The 17,927-nt window shown below is 50.1% G+C and overlaps 1 non-coding gene across 1 annotated transcript; it reads left to right on the forward strand.

The window, feature by feature from the left end:
* Positions 1-16,792: 16,792 nt before the first annotated feature.
* On the forward strand, positions 16,793-16,865 carry TRNAP-CGG (transfer RNA proline (anticodon CGG)). Its single transcript has one exon. It is a non-coding gene; the product is annotated as a tRNA-Pro (tRNA).
* Positions 16,866-17,927: the final 1,062 nt, after the last annotated feature.

Raw genomic sequence — 17,927 nt, forward strand, 5'->3', positions numbered from 1 at the left:
ATAAAATGCCAGCCCCATCGGGCAAGAATTTCACCAGATGGCCATTGACCTCTGAAGGAGACAGTTCTCCGCTGACAGGTTCTCCTGGGGCTTACTGGTCACTACTGCCTCTCCTCAGGGCCTGTTGTAGGAAGTCAGGGATAGTTCCCCCCCCCACACACACATACACAAACAATGCTGCCACAAAACAAACAGTAAAGCAAATAATAAACTGTGAGCAAAAACATGTTCATGAGACAAACAGTATCAGTTACATAGATCCAAGTGGGCAGCCAGGTTGGTCTGAAGTAGTAGAACATAAGAGAAGCCATGTTGGTTCAGGCCAATGGCCCATCCAGTCCAACACTCTGTGTCACATAAGAACATAAGAGAAGCCATGTTGGATCAGGCCAGTGGCCCATCCAGTCCAACACTCTGTGTCACATAAGAACATAAGAGAAGCCATGTTGGATCAGGCCAATGGCCCATCCAGTCCAACACTCTGTGTCACAGAAGAACATAAGAGAAGCCCTGTTGGATCAGGCCAATGGCCCATCCAGTCCAACACTCTGTGTCACATAAGAACATAAGAGAAGCCCTGTTGGATCAGGCCAATGGCCCATCCAGTCCAACACTCTGTGTCACAGAAGAACATAAGAGAAGCCCTGTTGGATCAGGCCAATGGCCCATCCAGTCCAACACTCTGTGTTACATAAGAACATAAGAGAAGCCCTGTTGGATCAGGCCAATGGCCCATCCAGTCCAACACTCTGTGTCACAGAAGAACATAAGAGAAGCCATGTTGGATCAGGCCAATGGCCCATCCAGTCCAACACTCTGTGTCCCAGAAGAACATAAGAGAAGCCATGTTGGATCAGGCCAATGGTCCATCCAGTCCAACACTCTGTGTCACATAAGAACATAAGAGAAGCCATGTAGGATCAGGCCACTGGCCCATCCAGTCCAACACTCTGTGTCACAGAAAAACATAAGGGAAGCCCTGTTGGATCAGGCCAATGGCCCATCCAGTCCAACACTCTGTGTCACATAAGAACATAAGAGAAGCCCTGTTGGATCAGGCCAGTGGCCCATCCAGTCCAACGCTCTGTGTCCCAGAAGAACATAAGAGAAGCCATGTTGGATCAGGCCAATGGCCCATCCAGTCCAACACTCTGTGTCACACAGTGGCCAATATATGTATGTGTGTGTACACACACACACATACTGTGGCTAATAGCCACTGATGGACCTCTGCTCCATATTTTTATCCAGTCTTTTGTACCGGATTCCTTGTCTGATGAAGTGTGTTCAGAGCACACGAAAGCTTACGTTCTGAATAAGACAAAGTTGGTCTTAAAAGTACCAGTTACTTCTCTTCAACTGACACGAAAGGAATGTTAATTGACAGCCAAGGCCAGCCCGCCCACTATACAAACTAGGCATTTGCCTACGGCACCAGCAGGGTGGAGCGGTGAATTCGGCCCTCCCCACCCCCAAGCTAATGCCTCTTTCCCTTGAGGGCTGCCGCTCCCCGGCCTACACCTCCCACCCTTCCTCACTATTTCAATACGCAGGAAGGGGTGCTGGAGCACTGACTCCTGGGCTCTTTATAGGCCACTCCCCACCTCCCGCTGCCTCCTCCCCCCTTCCTTCCCTTGTGATGTCAAATGTATTGATGAAGCTCATAGAAGCCTTCAGTGAAACGGGGACATCAAGTACGACCCTGTGGCGCTAATTATTGTGCCAGCTGCGGATTGGAAATAGCAGTAGAATCGCTGGACTTCATAGAAGCAATTTCTCATCACCACCTGGACTGTTCCACTTTCAGGAAATGAGGCGATTGCTTGCAAATTACTAACAAAGACTGTGGGATTTTCTGGGTGGCTTAGACATTCTTCCGTTTCAAGTTTGAATACATTTTGTTATCAGTTCTAGAAATTGCATTCCTTAATGTTTTTTATTATTCTGTTGAACAACTTTGGCGTGTGAGGCTGGATATTAGGGTAACCTATGGGTTTTGTTTCTGCTGATCTGTGCCATAATTCTCTTCTTGGGTTGCTTAATCTCCAGGTGAGGACTGGAGAGCGCTCAGATCAGCTCCCCTTGAAGTGGTGGGGGAGTGAATGCCTTCACCTGGGTGGGTGAGAAGACAGCAAGGGTGGCGGGGCACTCACCCAAACGCCTCTAGTGGCGCCTTTTCAGGTTGGTGGGAAATTCCTGGAGATTCTGTGGTGGAGTTTGAGGAGGGCATAGGACTTAGGGCTTCACAGCAGGATCTTCCAGACCCAGGTTCTTGCTGTGGAAGCTAACTAGGTGATTTAAGACCAGTCGCAGACTTCCACCCTAACCTGGCTCACAGGGTTGTTGTTCAGATCACAAGGGGGGAGAGAAGAATGATGTACAATACTTTAGTCCATCCCCACATGTGCTGAAGAAAGACTATCATTTTCCTATATAGAGGCTGCAGGGAAGGGGAAGGCAATGGAAACTTGAAGTCAGAGGAAAATAAAGGGAAGAAGATAGGGTTGCCAACTCCAGGTTAGGAGATCAGGAGATTTCAGGAGTTGGGTCTGGAGAGGATAGGGTTTGAGGAGGGGTGGGACCTCAGACAGGTACAATACCATTTCCTCTTGGGGACCACTGAAGATCACACAACTTGATCACTGCTCTCTAGATGGCAGAGATCAGCTCCCCTGCGGTGGGGGGGGGAGTCAATGTCTTCACTTGGATGGGAGGGAAGACAGCAAGGGTAGCGAGCGCTTGCCCAGAGCCTCCTTCTAGAACCCATTGTATTTTTCTTCACAACAAGCCCTACTCCTAGTGCTACAATAAATCTGTCACAGTCTTGAAGGTGCCACAAGTCTCCTTTTGGATTTGGCTGGGGTAACCACCCCCCTCTGGAAGAGGAACATAATGGGATCTTTGGCTGAAGCTCCTCTCAGGGACTGTGGCTAAAAATAACCTTCATTCACTGCCACAAGAGGTGGTGGCAGCTACAAGCATAGTCAGCTTTAAGAGGGGATTGGATAAAAATATGGAGCAGAGGTCCATCAGTGGCTATTAGCCACAGTATATACCGTATTTTTCGCTCCATAAGACGCACCTGACCAAAAGACGCACTTAGTTTTTAGAGGAGGAAAACAGGAAAAAAATATTCTGAAACAAATAGTGTAATAAAATGGCCTTGGGTCAGCCATCACTATCATAGGAGTTGTCCTCGAAAGGGTGACTTCTGGGAGAGCTCTCTCAGCCTCGCCTACCTCACAGGGTGTCTGTTGTTGGAGAGGAAGATAAAGGAGACTGTGAGCCCTTCTGAGATTCAGAGTATGGGTTGGGATATAAATGCAATATCACCATTATCTTTTGCTGCTGCTCTTAGGGAAGGGTTCATCCAGTCCATCACTGTGTCACACAGTGGCCAAAACCCAGGTGCTATCAGGATGTCCACCAGCAGGGCCAAAACTCCAGAAGCCCTCCCACTTTTGCTTCCAAAAAAAAACACATCTTGGGCAAATTTAATGTTTATTTACATACTGTAACTGAAAAAGATGCCTCGGGAGCACTGGCCACCATCACCGCATGAAGACTTCCACCCCTCCTAGGCCACGCCCCTTGAAGCCTTCCTTCCTTCGGCACAAACGGGGCTGGCAAAAAGGCACCAATACTTGTGAATACTACGTGAGGAACACATAGTCTAAGTGCTGCAGACTCAGCGGACCCGGTCGCCAGCCCCAAGCCATGGGGCTCCTCCTCCTCTTCCTCCTGCTGGGGGGGGGGGGGGCACTCCCAGGGCGGTTCAGCTGTTCCCTCCACCTTGATTGGATGGTGAGCTTGGGGTGGCCCAAAGTGAAAATCATGAGGATTCATGAGCATCCGTGGTCCAAAACCAAGTTTTTGTTCCACAGTGCGGACACGAAGCCATGGATCCACAATTTCTGGGGTGCAAACTGCCCATGGATATGATATGTGACTGCATGGTGATCTTGGGGGGATCCAAGGCAAAAATCATGTGGATCCATGAGGATCCGTGGTCCAAAACCAAGTTTTTGGTCTTTGGCGCTGCCATGAAGCCGTGGATCCATGATTTCTGCAGTGCAAACTCTGCCCATGGACATGATATGTGGCTGGATGGAGGGCTTGGGGGGATCCAAAGCAAAAATCCTGAGGATCCATAAGGATCCGTGGTTCAAAACCAAGTTTTTGGTCCATGGTGCTGTCACGAAGCCGTGGATCCATGATTTCTGTGGTGCAAACTCTGCCCATGGACATGATATGTGACTGGATGGAGGGCTTGGGGGGATCCAAAGCAAAAATCCTGAAGATCCATAAGGATCCGTGGTTCAAAACCAAGTTTTTGGTCCATGGTGCTACCACGAAGCCTTGGATCCACGATTTCTGGGGTGCAAACTCTGCCCATGGACACGATATAAGAATAGATGGTGAGCTTTGGGGGATCCAAAGCAAAAATCATGAGGATCCATAAGGATCCGTGGTTCAAAAACAAGTTTTTGGTCCATGGTGCTGCCACGAAGCTGTGGATCCACGATTTCTGGGGTGCAAACTCTGCCCATGGACACGATATAAGAATAGATGGTGAGCTTTGAGGGATCCAAAGCAAAAATCATGAGGATCCATAAGGATCCGTGGTTCAACACCAAGTTTTTGGTCCATGGTGCTGCCACGAAGCCGTGGATCCACGATTTCTGGGGTGCAACCTCTGCCCATGGACATGATATAAGAATAGATGGTGAGCTTTGAGGGATCCAAAGCAAAAATCATGAGGATCCATAAGGATCCGTGGTTCAAAACCAAGTTTTTGGTCCCTAGCACTGCCACAAAGCCGTGGATCCACGTTTTCTGGGGTGCAAACTCTGCCCGTGGACATGATATAAGAATAGATGGTGAGATTTGGGGGCTCCAAAGCAAAAATCATGAGGATCCATAAGGATCCGTGGTTCAAAACCAAGTTTTTGGTCCCTGGCACTGCCACGAAGCCGTGGATCCACGATTTCTGGGGTGCAAACTCTGCCCGTGGACACGATATAAGAATAGATGGTGAGCTTTGGGGGATTCAAAGCAAAAATCATGAGGATCTGTGGTTTGGAAACATGTTTTTTCAGTGCTGTGGTGCCACAAATTCGTGGAGGCATGATTTTTGTGGTCCTGCCTATAGTCTAAGAGAGGATCTACAACATGATGTTGGTTTGATTTCATTTCACCATAAAATCATATGAATTCATGAGGATCCCTGCTTTGGAACCCTGTTTTTGCATTGCTGAAGCGCCACAAATCCGTGGAAGCATGATTTTTGTGGTCCTGCCTATAGTCTAAGACAGGATCTATAGAGTTACAGTGGTTTTATTTCATTTCAATGTAAAAAATCATATGAGTTCATGAAGATCCAACTTTTCCCCTTTTCCTTCTTGAAGTCCCCCCCCCCCCCCCCCCCGGCCGTCTCTCACTTGCCGTCTCTGGCTCTGGCTGAACGTTTGCAACTGCCACTCATTCATCAGTTCCTGGGAGCACAGGAACTTGGAGATGAAGCCCACAGCCGCGGCGATCTCGCGTATCATGCTGGCCCGGGTGTAAAGGGAAGGATGCATGGGGGCAAGGGGCAGCCAGCTCTGGTGGTTGAGTTAGAGGGCAGGGGGCGGAGGGCAGCGCGAGTGCCAGGAGTCAGGGAAAAAGAGAATTAGGGAAAGCACTGAGCGTATTCAGAGAACTGAATTGAAAAGCTCTGCCCAACTCATCTGCCTCCCGCTGATGCAGGAGGGCAGCAGCGACGTTGACAAACACTTCAACCATCTCCCTTCTACGGCACAAAGGGGAGTGAGGGCGGAGGGAGGGGGCTCGGGCAGGAGTGATGTCATCTGATTGTAAACAAATAGAAAGAGGGAGAAGTTGGAGCTGCGTCGTCTGTCAAGGGTGGGAAACAGCTGCAGCCTCAGTTTGGGAATGGAGTGTTTGGCATTGGTAGAAAGAAGAGGCAGCAGCGCGAACTTCGTTGGAGTCTAGATGTTGTTTAGTTCCATACCAAGTGATGCTGCCTCTGCTCCACCGGCTCGTCTTCCCGCCCCCTCAAAGAGGCGGAGGCTGGGCGAGGGCACTGAGGCAGCGCTAGAAGCCACGGAGCTGGGAAGTGGGGGGGGGGGGAATTGGAGCTGGGAGAGAAGCACGTCGGAAGTGCAGGGGGTGGGGGGAGCTGTCAGTATTCGCTCCATAAGACGCACACACTTCCCCCCCCACTTTTTGGGGAGGGAAAAGTGCGTCTTTTGGAGCAAAAAATACGGTATATATATGTGTGTGTGTGTGTGTGTGTGTATACACACACACGTATATTGGCCACTGTGTGACACAGAGTGTTGGACTGGATGGGTCATTGGCCTGATCCAACATGGCTTCTCATGTTCTTATCTGCGTAACCAAAGAATCCATACCAATGTGGGGCCCAAGTTCAGAGGTCAGCTCACATAGGCTTCACCTCAGCATGGATTTTAATGAGTACCGTTTGTGCCACATTTTGTTCTGATCCTCCAACACGCGTGTTTTCTTGCGCTGATATGCTGTTGAAGGTTTTCCCATACTTAAGGCAACTGCTTACCTTGTCTTCCAGACGGGCTCCTTGCCATGGTGGCAGGGGGGTATGCTGACTGGCGCACTTGCCACCCTCTGAAGCCCATCGATAACGCTTCTCTCTCGCATGGATCTTCTGGTGTCTGAAGAAGTCAGAACAACAAGGAAGCCTTCTCCCGCACTGCGAGCACTTATATATTTGCTCTCCTATGTGAGTCCTCTCATGCGCCAACAAGGCCGAAGTCTCTTGGAAAGTTTGCCCGCAATAAGAACAGCTATACGTTTTTCCTGCCATTTGTGGTCAATGGTCTGGTCCAGCACTCGGATATTCTATCCTGGAACAAGATTAGGATATCATGAGCAACGCCCCCCGCAGCAGTGATTTCCCCTCATCTCTGTGCAACGTTATTCCCACCTGAAGCCCGTGGGTTTCTACCTATGTTGCCTGGAATGTTGGAAGTTAAGTAGGGTTGACCCTAATTAGTATTTGGATGGCAAACTCCTGGGTCATTATGCAAAGGCAAAAAGGTAAAGGTAAAGGTAGTCCCCTGCGCAAGCACCTGTCGTTTCCGACTCTGGGGTGACGTTGCTTTCACAACGTTTTCACGGCAGACTTTTTAACGGGGTGGTTTGCCCTTGCCTTCCCCAGTCATCTATGCTTCCCCCCCCAAGCAAGCTGGGTACTCCTTTGACCGACCTCGGAAGGATGGACGGCTGAGTCAACCTGGAGCCGGTTACCTGAACCCAGCTTCTGCTGGGATCGAACTAAGGTTGTGAGCAGAGGGCTCTGACTGCAGTACTGCAGCTTTACCACTCTGTGCCATGGGGCAAAGGCACGCAACAGCAAATCACCTGTTAGTGTGTGTACGTATATATATATGTGTGTGTGTATATACACACCCACCCACACACATGTATACATACATATACACACATATATATATATGCTGCGGCTAATAGCCACTGATGGACTTCCCCTCCCCCGCCCCTTTCCCTTTCCAGCCCCTCTCCCTCCCTGGGACTCCAGCTGAGGCCCTGCCAGGGGCGCAACCCCAGCGATGCCCCAATGCAAGCCCCAACTAGGTGAACTACAACTTGGAAAGACATGTCATTAGAACATAAGAGAAGCCATGTTGGATCAGGCCAATGACCCATCCAGTCCAACACTCTGTGTCACATAAGAACATAAGAGAAGCCATGCTGGATCAGGCCAATGACCCATCCAGTCCAACACTCTGTGACACACAGTGGCCAAAAAACCCAGGTGCCATCAGGAAATCCATTAGTGTGGTCAAGACACTATAAGCCCTCCCACTCCCCGCCCCAAGCACCAAGAATATAGAGCATCAGTTGCCCCAGACAGAGAGTTCCACCAATACATTGTGGCTAATAGCCACTGATGGAGCTCTGCTCCAGATGTTTATCCAATCCCTCTTGAAACTGTCTAAGCTTGTAGCTGCCACCACCTCCTGTGGTAGTGAATTCTACATGTTAATGACTCTTTGGGTGAAGAAGGACTTCCTTTGATCCCTTCAAAATCTACTGCTCCTTAACTTCATTGAGTGCCCACAAGTTCTTGGATTGTGAGAAGGGGAGAAAAGGACTTTTTCTCTACCTTCTCTATACCATGCATATTGTTGCTAACCTCTGTCACGTCACACCTCAGTCGTCTTTTCTCCAACCCCAGGGATGCCCCAACTAGGCGGACTACAACTAAGAATGACATGTCCAGTTGTGATTTACCTAAATTTGCAGAAACACCAATTGGCAAGAAACTTTATTCTCTTTTAGGGCTGTCCAGACCAAATGGCCAAGCCACGCTGATTGACCATGGGATCGTAGCCAGTTTGCCCTCTCAATCCACAAAATGCATGTATTTCAGCCCACAATACCGGATCCCCTCGTCTGACGAAGTGTGCTTAGAGAGCACAAGAAAGCTTACGTTCTGAATGAAAACTTGGCTGGTCTTAGAGGTATCCCTTGACTCCTGCTTTGTTCCAACGCCAGCCCGCCCTAGCACAAGGGGGGGGGGGCAAACCCCAATCCGGCTGGGCTCCCCTTGGCCTTGCAGCAAAGAAGGCAGAAGCCAAGATCCCCCCCCCCGCCTCTCCTCCACGGTTGGAGCCCCTCCCTCCTTACTTGCGGGTCTGCAGAGCTCAGGCGACGGTGGAGGAGGCGGGCAGGGGGTGATGCTCTTCCAAGCAAGAAGCCCCGCCAGAGATCATCTGGGAGGGGGGGGGGGGGAAGACACGTGTCCAGGATGAGCAAAGCCATTCGCTGCACTCTTCAACGCGTGGTTGGGCGAGACTTCCGTGGAAGGGGGTGGGCTCATTCATTAGGCGGAGGAGGCGAGAGAAGCCTGCAGCCTCCTGGAGGGAAGAGGGAGGGGGCGATCCCGGGATTTTGGCTGCCTCCCCACTTGCATTCCTTGCTGTGTTTTCATGTCATTGGAAGACCTAATGCCCTTCGCAGGAATTTGGTGTTTCAGTTTCTTAGGCGGAGAGAGAATCTACTTCCGTTGTCTCATAGGCACAACTCGCTGCCTGTTTTGTGTGTGGCTATTCTATTGCCAAAATCTGTGGAAAACCCTTGCCATAAGAGAAGAATGCAAACACCCCTTTTCAGGGTTGACCGCTGGAACATACAGAACCATTGCCGTGAGCCCCATCTTCAAGGAGGAGCATCTTCACAATTCCCTGGGGGCGGGGAGAGGAGGGAAATGGGGCTCTACCTGTTCCAGCCCCACAGTAATCAAACTAGAAGGATGTTTAAACCTCTTGAGAAACTAATGCCCTCAATTTAAACCCAGAGCTAACAACAAACTCTTATTTATGGCACTTTACACCTCATGACATCTATCTGCTTTTCAACACCCTTCTTGTTGTTTCAGCCCAGTTAACAACACTAACTGACAAACGCAGACCCCGATTTGTGATTCTTTTAATCTGCTAAAAAACATTTCCGTGACTTTGTATACTCACTGCCTACTTTCTCTATATTTAGGACTGCTGGCCATTCCGTATTTTTGTCCGATGAAGTGTGCTTAGAGGCAGAGCACACGAAAGCTTACATTCTGAATAAAACTTAGTTGGTCTTAAAGGTGAAACTTGGCTACGACTTTATTCTACATTATAACATTTAAATATGAAGTTATTTGCATTTCCAAAAGCCATCAACAACCATGTGGTCTTAAAAATAGAATTGTTTTCACTTGTAATAGTCGTCGTTATTGTTCAGTTGCACAGCCGAGTCCGACTCTTTGCGACCCCACGGACAAAGTCACGCCAGGCCCTCCTGTCTTCCACCATCCTCCGAAGTCTGTTCAAATTCGTGTTTGTTACATCAGTAACGCTGCCCAGCCATCTCTTCATTTGCCTTCTGTCTTTCCTAGAATCAGGGTCTTCTCCAGTGATTGCTCCCTTCTCATTTGGTTGCCAAAGTATTTGAGCTTCAGCTTCAGCATCTGACCTTCCAAGGAACAGTCAGGGTTGATTTCTCTTAGGACTGACTGACTGGATCTTCTTGCAGTCCAAGGGACTCTCAAGAGTCTACTCCAGCATGCAATAATCTGACTCTCAGTCAATGAAAGAGGAGCGGTGTAAATAATGTCATGAATTCCTTCAATATGAGACAATTTGCAGAAATACACAGCATCCCCCCCCCCCCCGGGGTTTCTGTGAGTGAGAGGCAGGGGGAAAGGGCAGGGACACCCCAGGGCCGTTTTGGCCTTCCACAGAGGACTGATAAAGGCCAGATGTTCCTAGTATTGCCAGGTTCACATTGACAAATTCCGGGAGATTGGGGGGGGGGGGGTTGAGCCTTGGAGAGGATGGAGCTTAGGGAGATGAGGAGCCCCAGTTGGATATGATTTGGTTCGATACATCAGTTATCGTCTGACTTTCTCATTTGAATTCAAAGCAGCCTGTACAGAGAGAGTCAATACAGCCAACAAAAGGGGGCATTGCATAAACAACACAACAAGAGGCCGGGCTTTTTGTAGCAGGCGCTCCTTTGCATATTAGGCCACACCCCACTAATGTAGCCAATTCTCGTAAGAGCTTAACAGGGCTCTTAGTACAGGGCCTACTGTAAGCTTCAGGAGGATTGGCTACATCAGGGGTGTGTGGCCTAATATGCTAAGGAGTCAATGCTAAGCCAATCAGGAATCTAAAAACAGGACTAAAACCAAACATGAGTCTTAACATGACACATGAAGGGACGTTGTCTCAATGGTAAAGCATCTCCTTGGTAAGCAGAAGTTACCAAGTTCCCACCCACCTCACAGGGTGTCGGTTGTGGGGCAGGAAGGGAAAGGAGATTGTAGGCCGCTCTGAGCCTCTGTCCTTGAAAGGGCAGCTGCTGTGAGAGCCCTCTCAGCCCCATCCACCTCACAGGGTGCCTGTTGTGGGGGAGGAAGGGAAAGGAGATTGTAGGCCGCTCTGAGCCTCTGTCCTTGAAAGAGCAGCTGCTGTGAGAGCGCTCTCAGCCCCACCCACCTCACAGGGTTTCTGTTGTGGGGGAGGAAGAGAAAGGAGATTGTAGGCCGCTCTGAGCCTCTGTCCTTGAAAGGGCAGCTGCTGTGAGAGCCCTCTTCAGCCCTACCCACATCACAGGGTGTCTGTTGTGGGGGAGGAAGGGAAAGGAGATTGTAGGCCGCTCTGAGCCTCTGTCCTTGAAAGGGCAGCTGCTGTGAGAGCCCTCTCAGCCCCACCCACTTCACAGGGTGTCGGTTGTGGGGGAGGAAGGGAAAGGAGATTGTAGGGTGCTCTGAGCCTCTGTCCTTAAAAGGGCAGCTGCTGTGAGAGCCCTCTCAGCCCCACCCACCTCACAGGATGTCTGTTGTGGGGGAGGAAGGGAAAGGAGATTGTAGGCCGCTCTGAGCCTCTGTCCTTGAAAGGGCAGCTGCTGTGAGAGCCCTCTCAGCCCCACCCATCACACAGGGTGTCTGTTGTGGGGCAGGAGGGAAAAGGAGATTGTAGGCTGCTCTGAGCCTCTGTCCTTGAAAGGGCAGCTGCTGAGACAGCCCTCTCAGCCCCACCCATCTCACAGGGTGTCTGTTGTGGCGAAAGAGGGGAAAGGAGATTGTAGGCCGCTCTGAGTCTTGGTCTTTGAAAGGGCAGCTGCTGAGAGAGCCCTCTCAGACCCACTCACCTCACAGGGTGTCTGTTGTGGGGGAAGAGGGGAAAGGAGATTGTAGGCTGCTCTGAGCCTCTGTCCTTGAAAGGGCAGCTGCTGTGAGAGCCCTCTCAGCCCCACCCACCTCACAGGGTGTCTGTTGTGGCGAAAGAGGGGAAAGGAGATTGTAGGCCGCTCTGAGCCTCTGTCCTTGAAAGGGCAGCTGCTGAGAAAGCCCTCTCAGCCCCACCCACCTCACAGGGCATCTGTTGTCGGGGAGGAAGGGAAAGGAGATTGTAGGCCGCTCTGAGCCTCTGTCCTTGAAAGGGCAGCTGCTGAGAGAGCCCTCTCAGCCCCACCCACCTCACAGGGTGTCTGTTGTGGGGGAGGAAGGGAAAGGAGATTGTAGGCCGCTCTGAGCCTCTGTCCTTGAAAGGGCAGCTGCTGTGAGAGCCCTCTCAGCCCCACCCACCTCACAGGGCATCTGTTGTCAGGGAGGAAGGGAAAGGAGATTGTAGGCCGCTCTGAGCCTCTGTCCTTGAAGGGGCAGCTGCTGAGAGAGCCCTCTCAGCCCCACCCACCTCACAGGGTTTCTGTTGTGGGGGAGGAAGGGAAAGGAGATTGTGAGCCGCTCTGAGCCTCTGTCCTTGAAAGGGCAGCTGCTGTGAGAGCCCTCTCCAGCCCCACCCACCTCACAGGGTGTCTGTTGTTGGGGAGGAGGGGAAAGGAGATTGTAGGCCGCTCTGAGCCTCTGTCCTTGAAAGGGCAGCTGCTGTGAGAACCCTCTCAGCCCCACCTACCTCCCAGGGTGTCTGTTGTGGAGGGAGAAGATATGGGAGATTGTAAGCCGCTCTGAGTCTCTGATTTAGAGAAAAAGGGTGGGGTATAGATCTGCAGTTGTCCTGTGTGCATTTATTAAATTTACACTCTTCTTGGACCGAATAACTCAACGAGGCCTACACAGACAGACGCAGAGAGCCACGTTAACCTCCCTTCCAAAGCTGTGAAGTTCTGACATTCTGCAAACCGAGACCACCCTCAGGGGCCCACACAGATGGACTCCGCTACAGCGCTGGTGTGTAATGGGCCGCTTCTTCCACTAACTTCTTGTAATTATTATGACAAGCATTGCTATTATATCTTAGTGGATTTTATACTTCAAGAGAACAAAAATCTCTATATCCGTTTATAGCCAGAATTACAGATGTGGCAAACTGGAAAAACGAGTTACCTCTACATATCCAATTGTGATCAGAGGCGTCACTAGGGTGGGTTGCACCCTGGGGTGTAACTGATTCAAGTCACCCCCCCCCCCCATTGGGCATCACCCCTTTTGGAGGGCTGCGTCACCCCCTCCGCACACAACCCCGCCCACTTCACATGGCCCCTCCCTCATCCACCCTCTAGTCACGTAACCAGCCCCCTCTGGTCACGTGACCAGCCCCCATAATCCAACCCCGTTGGAGTTTTGGAAGCCCACCCCCCCCCCTGCACAGAAAGCAAGCAACTCAGCAACACAGTACCGGTTTGGGAAGCCCCTCCGCCCCCCAACCCCCCAGGCACACAGAAAACAGGCAGGACTCACTCAGCAGAGGCACCGTTGGAGTTTTGGAAGCCCAGCCCCCCCCCCCCCCCATGCACAGAAAGCAAGCAACTCGGCGGCAGCGTGAGCTGGGAAGCTCAGCCAGCCCGCCCACTCACCCCCGCTGAACAGAATGCTGATCCCCTTGTGGTAGAGGCGGCAGCGCGGCCCCGGTTTCAGAATCCCAGCCAGCCCACACAACAGGAGCGTTCTAGTCCCAGGGCCAGCCCCTTCCTGTTGGGGGGGGGGTCATGGGTCAGTGCCTGGGGCCAATGAGAATGCTCTGGGGGAGGGCCGATGGCCCCCTTGGCCCCACCCTAGTGACGCCGCTGATTGTGATATACACAAATATGGCCATAAAATAACCGTGAACTTGCCAACCCCCTTTTCAGAAAGAAGGGATAATTTTGTTAGTGTCTGGTATCCCACACTACAATTTCTGGCAAAAAAGGTATTCTACTTTCTGAATCCTGGAATAGAGGAATGCTTATATTTGAAATGGCAAAACCTCTGTACTTCTTCACCCAAAGGGTGATTAACATGCGGCATTCACTGCCACAGGAGGTGGTGGCGGCCACAAGTATAGCCACCTTCAAGAGGGGTTTAGATAAAAATATGGAGCACAGGTCCATCAGTGGCTATTAGCCACAGTGTATGTGTGTATATAAAATTTTTTGCCACTGTGTGACACAGAGTGTTGGACTTGATGGGCCGTTGGCCTGATCCAACATGGCTTCTCTTATGTTCTTATGTTCATAGGTGCTTGAAGAATGGCAAAATTACAAAGATTTTGTGATCTTACGATTCTGAATATATATTGCATCATATTTTCAGTATCTATTGTATTATTTTTCTTTTTTAAATTTATTTCATCTTTTTTCTTGTTTTTCTAACGTAAAATGTTAAATAATTTTTTTAAAGGAGAACAAATAATTCTTCCACATCAACTTGTCTCCTCAGGAAAACCTGCACAAATACAAGAAATCTCTTTCAAATTCTAGAAATTTCTGTGTGCCTCAGGTAGAGCTCCTATCTTATGCTCCATGTTTCATGAAACTGCACATTGCAGTGTGCATTTTCTGCTTCACTTAACACTTAGGGTCAAGTCTCAGGTGAAGGACAAATCCTTACATTCTCTTTCAGGAATATAAAAAGAGCACCGCTGGATCAGACCAGTGAGGGTCCATCTAATCCAGCCTCCTGCCACACAGTGGCCAACCAGTTCCTCTGGAAGGCCAACAAAAGGGCAGAGAGGCTGAGGCCTTCATAAGGACATCAGAAGAGCCCTGCTGGATCAGACCAGTGCGGGTCCATCTAGTCCAGCATCCTGCCTCACACAGAGGCCAACCAGTTCCTCTGGAGGGCGAACAACAGGGCAGAGAGGCCGAGGCCTTCATAAGGACATCAGATGAGCCCTGCTGGATCAGACCAGTGCGGGTCCATCTAGTCCAGCATCCTGTCTCACACAGTGGCCAGCCAGTTCCTCTGGAGGGCGAACAACAGGGCAGAGAGGCCGAGGCCTTCCCCTGAGAAGATCATCAGAAGAGCCCTGCTGGGTCAGACCAGTGAGGGTCCATCCAGTCCAGCATCCTGTCTCACACAGTGGCCAACCAGTTCCTCTGGAAGGCCAACAAAAGGGCAGAGAGGCTGAGGCCTTCATAAGGACATCAGAAGAGCCCTGCTGGATCAGACCAGTGCGGGTCCATCTAGTCCAGCATCCTGTCTCACACAGTGGCCAACCAGTTCCTCTGGAAGGCCAACAAAAGGGCAGAGAGGCCGAGGCCTTCATAAGGACATCAGAAGAGCCCTGCTGGATCAGATCAGTGAGGGTCCATCTAGTCCAGCCTCCTGTCTCACACAGTGGCCAGCCAGTTGCTCTGGAGGGCCAAGAACAGGGCAGAGAAGCCAAAACCTTCATAAGAACATCAGAAGAGCCCTGCTGGATCAGATCAGTGAGGGTCCATCTAGTCCAGCCTCCTGTCTCACACAGTGGCCAGCCAGTTCCTCTGGAAGGCCAACAAAAGGGCAGAGAGGCCGAGGCCTTCATAAGGACATCAGAAGAGCCCTGCTGGATCAGACCACCTAAGGTCCATCTAGTCCAGCCTCCTGTCTCACACAGTGGCCAGTCAGTTCCTCTGGAGGGCCAACAACAGGGCAGAGAGGCCGAGGCCTTCCCCTGATGTTGCCCCCTGGCTCTGGGATTCAGAGGACTCGTGCCTCTGAAAACGGAGGTTTTATCCAATCATCATGGATAGTACCTATTGAAAGACCTCTCCACCATGACATCCGTCTAATCTCTTTTAGAGCTGTTTTAATACTGTGGTCTTCACTACATCCCTTGGTAGCAAATTCCACATTTTAATCATTCTCTGTTTACAGGAGTCCTGCCATTTTCCTCCATATTAATTCAGACTATCACCCCCCCTCATATTTCATATCCATGAACACAAACAGCCAGATGCATTGGAAATATGGGAAGAAATCCATGCCTTTTAACCAATGCTGTGTTTGGAAACATCTGTTGCACATTTTACAGACACACACACACAAGACGCATGGCAGAGGGGATAGCATTACATCTGGCAAGAGAGAAAGCTCTTCGATGCTGGGGTGTCAATAAAAGGGAAGAGTTTGGAGCCATTTTCCCCATGGCGAGAGGAATCTCAAAACACAATGGAGAACAGGTTTTATTGGCCAAACTATATAATTCCTGGTGTTCAATGTCCAAAAGTCTACTTTCAATTTGGTAAAATGCTGCTGAAAACGACCGCATGGGCAATGATTCCAGGGATAGGCCCAAAAACTTGATTTTCCCTGTGATATACTCTGACCAGGTGGACAATTTATATTCAGAGAGCCCCAGTCTTCTCAGGGCCCTTCTGAAGACCTCTCTCTCCCTTCCGGGTCTCACAGATTTTTAGCCTCCAGCGCACACATTTTTGCCTTTGCTCAGGAGAAATGGCCCCAGGACACAATATGTGCAGTAGCTCAGTGCTAGGAGCTCACCACTTGAATGCCAGGAGCTCCCAAAGTGGAATTTTGCTCACAGGACTCTGCAGCTTAGAGGGAACACTGCATGGGAGCAGTGGTGGACTGGCCAGGGTGTCAGCTTGCAGCTGCTTTAGGGGGCCCCCTTTACCATTAGGCAATCTGTTAAAAATGTTAATGACCTTTTATTAGCTTGAAAATATCACAGAAGCTCCAGCATTATTACTGTAACGCAACTCAAATTATGTTGTATTTAGGGTTGCCAGATTCCAGGTGGGGCCTGGGGATCTCCAGCTTTTACAGCTGATCTCCAGCTGGCAGAGAAAACGCAATCTGAAGGGGAGGAACGGTGGCTCAGTGGTAGAGCATCTGCTTGGTAAGCAGAAGGTCCCAGGTTCAATCCCCGGCATCTCCAAAAAATGCCGGGTCCAGGCAAAAAGCTGTGAAAAACCTCAGCTTGAGACCCAGTCTGAGTAGACAATGCTGACTTTGATGGACCGAGGGTCTGATTCAGTATAAGGCAGCTTCATATGTTCAACTTAACATGACACATGAAGGGATGGTGGCTCAGTGGTAGAGCATCTGCTTCGGAAGCAGAAGGTCCCAGGTTCAATCCCCGGCATCTCCAACCCAAAAGAGTCCAGGCAGTAGGTGATGGAGATCGAGGGATGGTGGCTCAGTGGTAGAGCATCTGCTTGGGAAGCATAAGAACATAAGAGAAGCCCTGTTAGATCAGGCCAGTGGCCCATCCAGTGCAACACTCTGTGTCACACAGTGGCCAATATATACACACACACACACACACTGTGGCTAATAGCCACTGATGGACCTCTGCTCCATATTTTTATCTAAACCCCTCTTGAAGGTGGCTATGCTTGTGGCCACCACCACCTCCTGTGGCAGTGAATTCCACATGTTAATCACCCTTTGGGTGAATATAAGAGAAGCCATGTTGGATCAGGCCAACAGCACATCCAGTCCAACACTCTATAACAGTGGCCAAAAATTTATATATATTTATATATATACACACACACACTGTGGCTAATAGCCACTGATGGACCTCTGCTCCATATTTTTATCTAACCCCCTCTTGAAGCTGGCTATGCCTGTAGCCGCCACCACCTCCTGTGGCAGTGAATTCCACATGTTAATCACCCTTTGGGTGAAGAAGTACCTCCTTTTATCTGTTCTAACCTGACTGCTCAGCAATTTCATTGAATGCCCATGAGTTCTTGTATCATGAGAAAGGGAGAAAAGTACTTCTTTCTCTACCTTCTCCATCCCATGCATAATCTTGTAAACCTCTATCATGTCACCCCGCAGTCGACGTTTCTCCAAGCTAAAGAGCCCCAGCGTTTTAACCTTTCTTCATAGGAAAAGTGTTCCAAACCTGTAATCATTCTAGTTGCCCTATTCTGCACTTGTTCCAATGCTATAATATCCTTTTTGAGGTGCGGTGACCAGAACTGCACACAGTATTCCAAATGAGACCGCACCATCGATTTATACAGGGGCATTAAGATACTGGCTGATTTGTTTTCAATTCCCTTCCTAATAATTCCCAGCATGGCGTTGGCCTTTTTTATTGCAAACGCACACTGTCTTGACATTTTCAGTGAGTTATCTACCACGACCCCAAGATCTCTCTCTTGGTCAGTCTCTGCCAGTTCACACCCCATCAACTTGT

This window comes from Heteronotia binoei, chromosome 5 (genome assembly GCF_032191835.1).
Source record: "Heteronotia binoei isolate CCM8104 ecotype False Entrance Well chromosome 5, APGP_CSIRO_Hbin_v1, whole genome shotgun sequence".
In the NCBI taxonomy this organism is placed as follows: domain Eukaryota; kingdom Metazoa; phylum Chordata; class Lepidosauria; order Squamata; family Gekkonidae; genus Heteronotia; species Heteronotia binoei.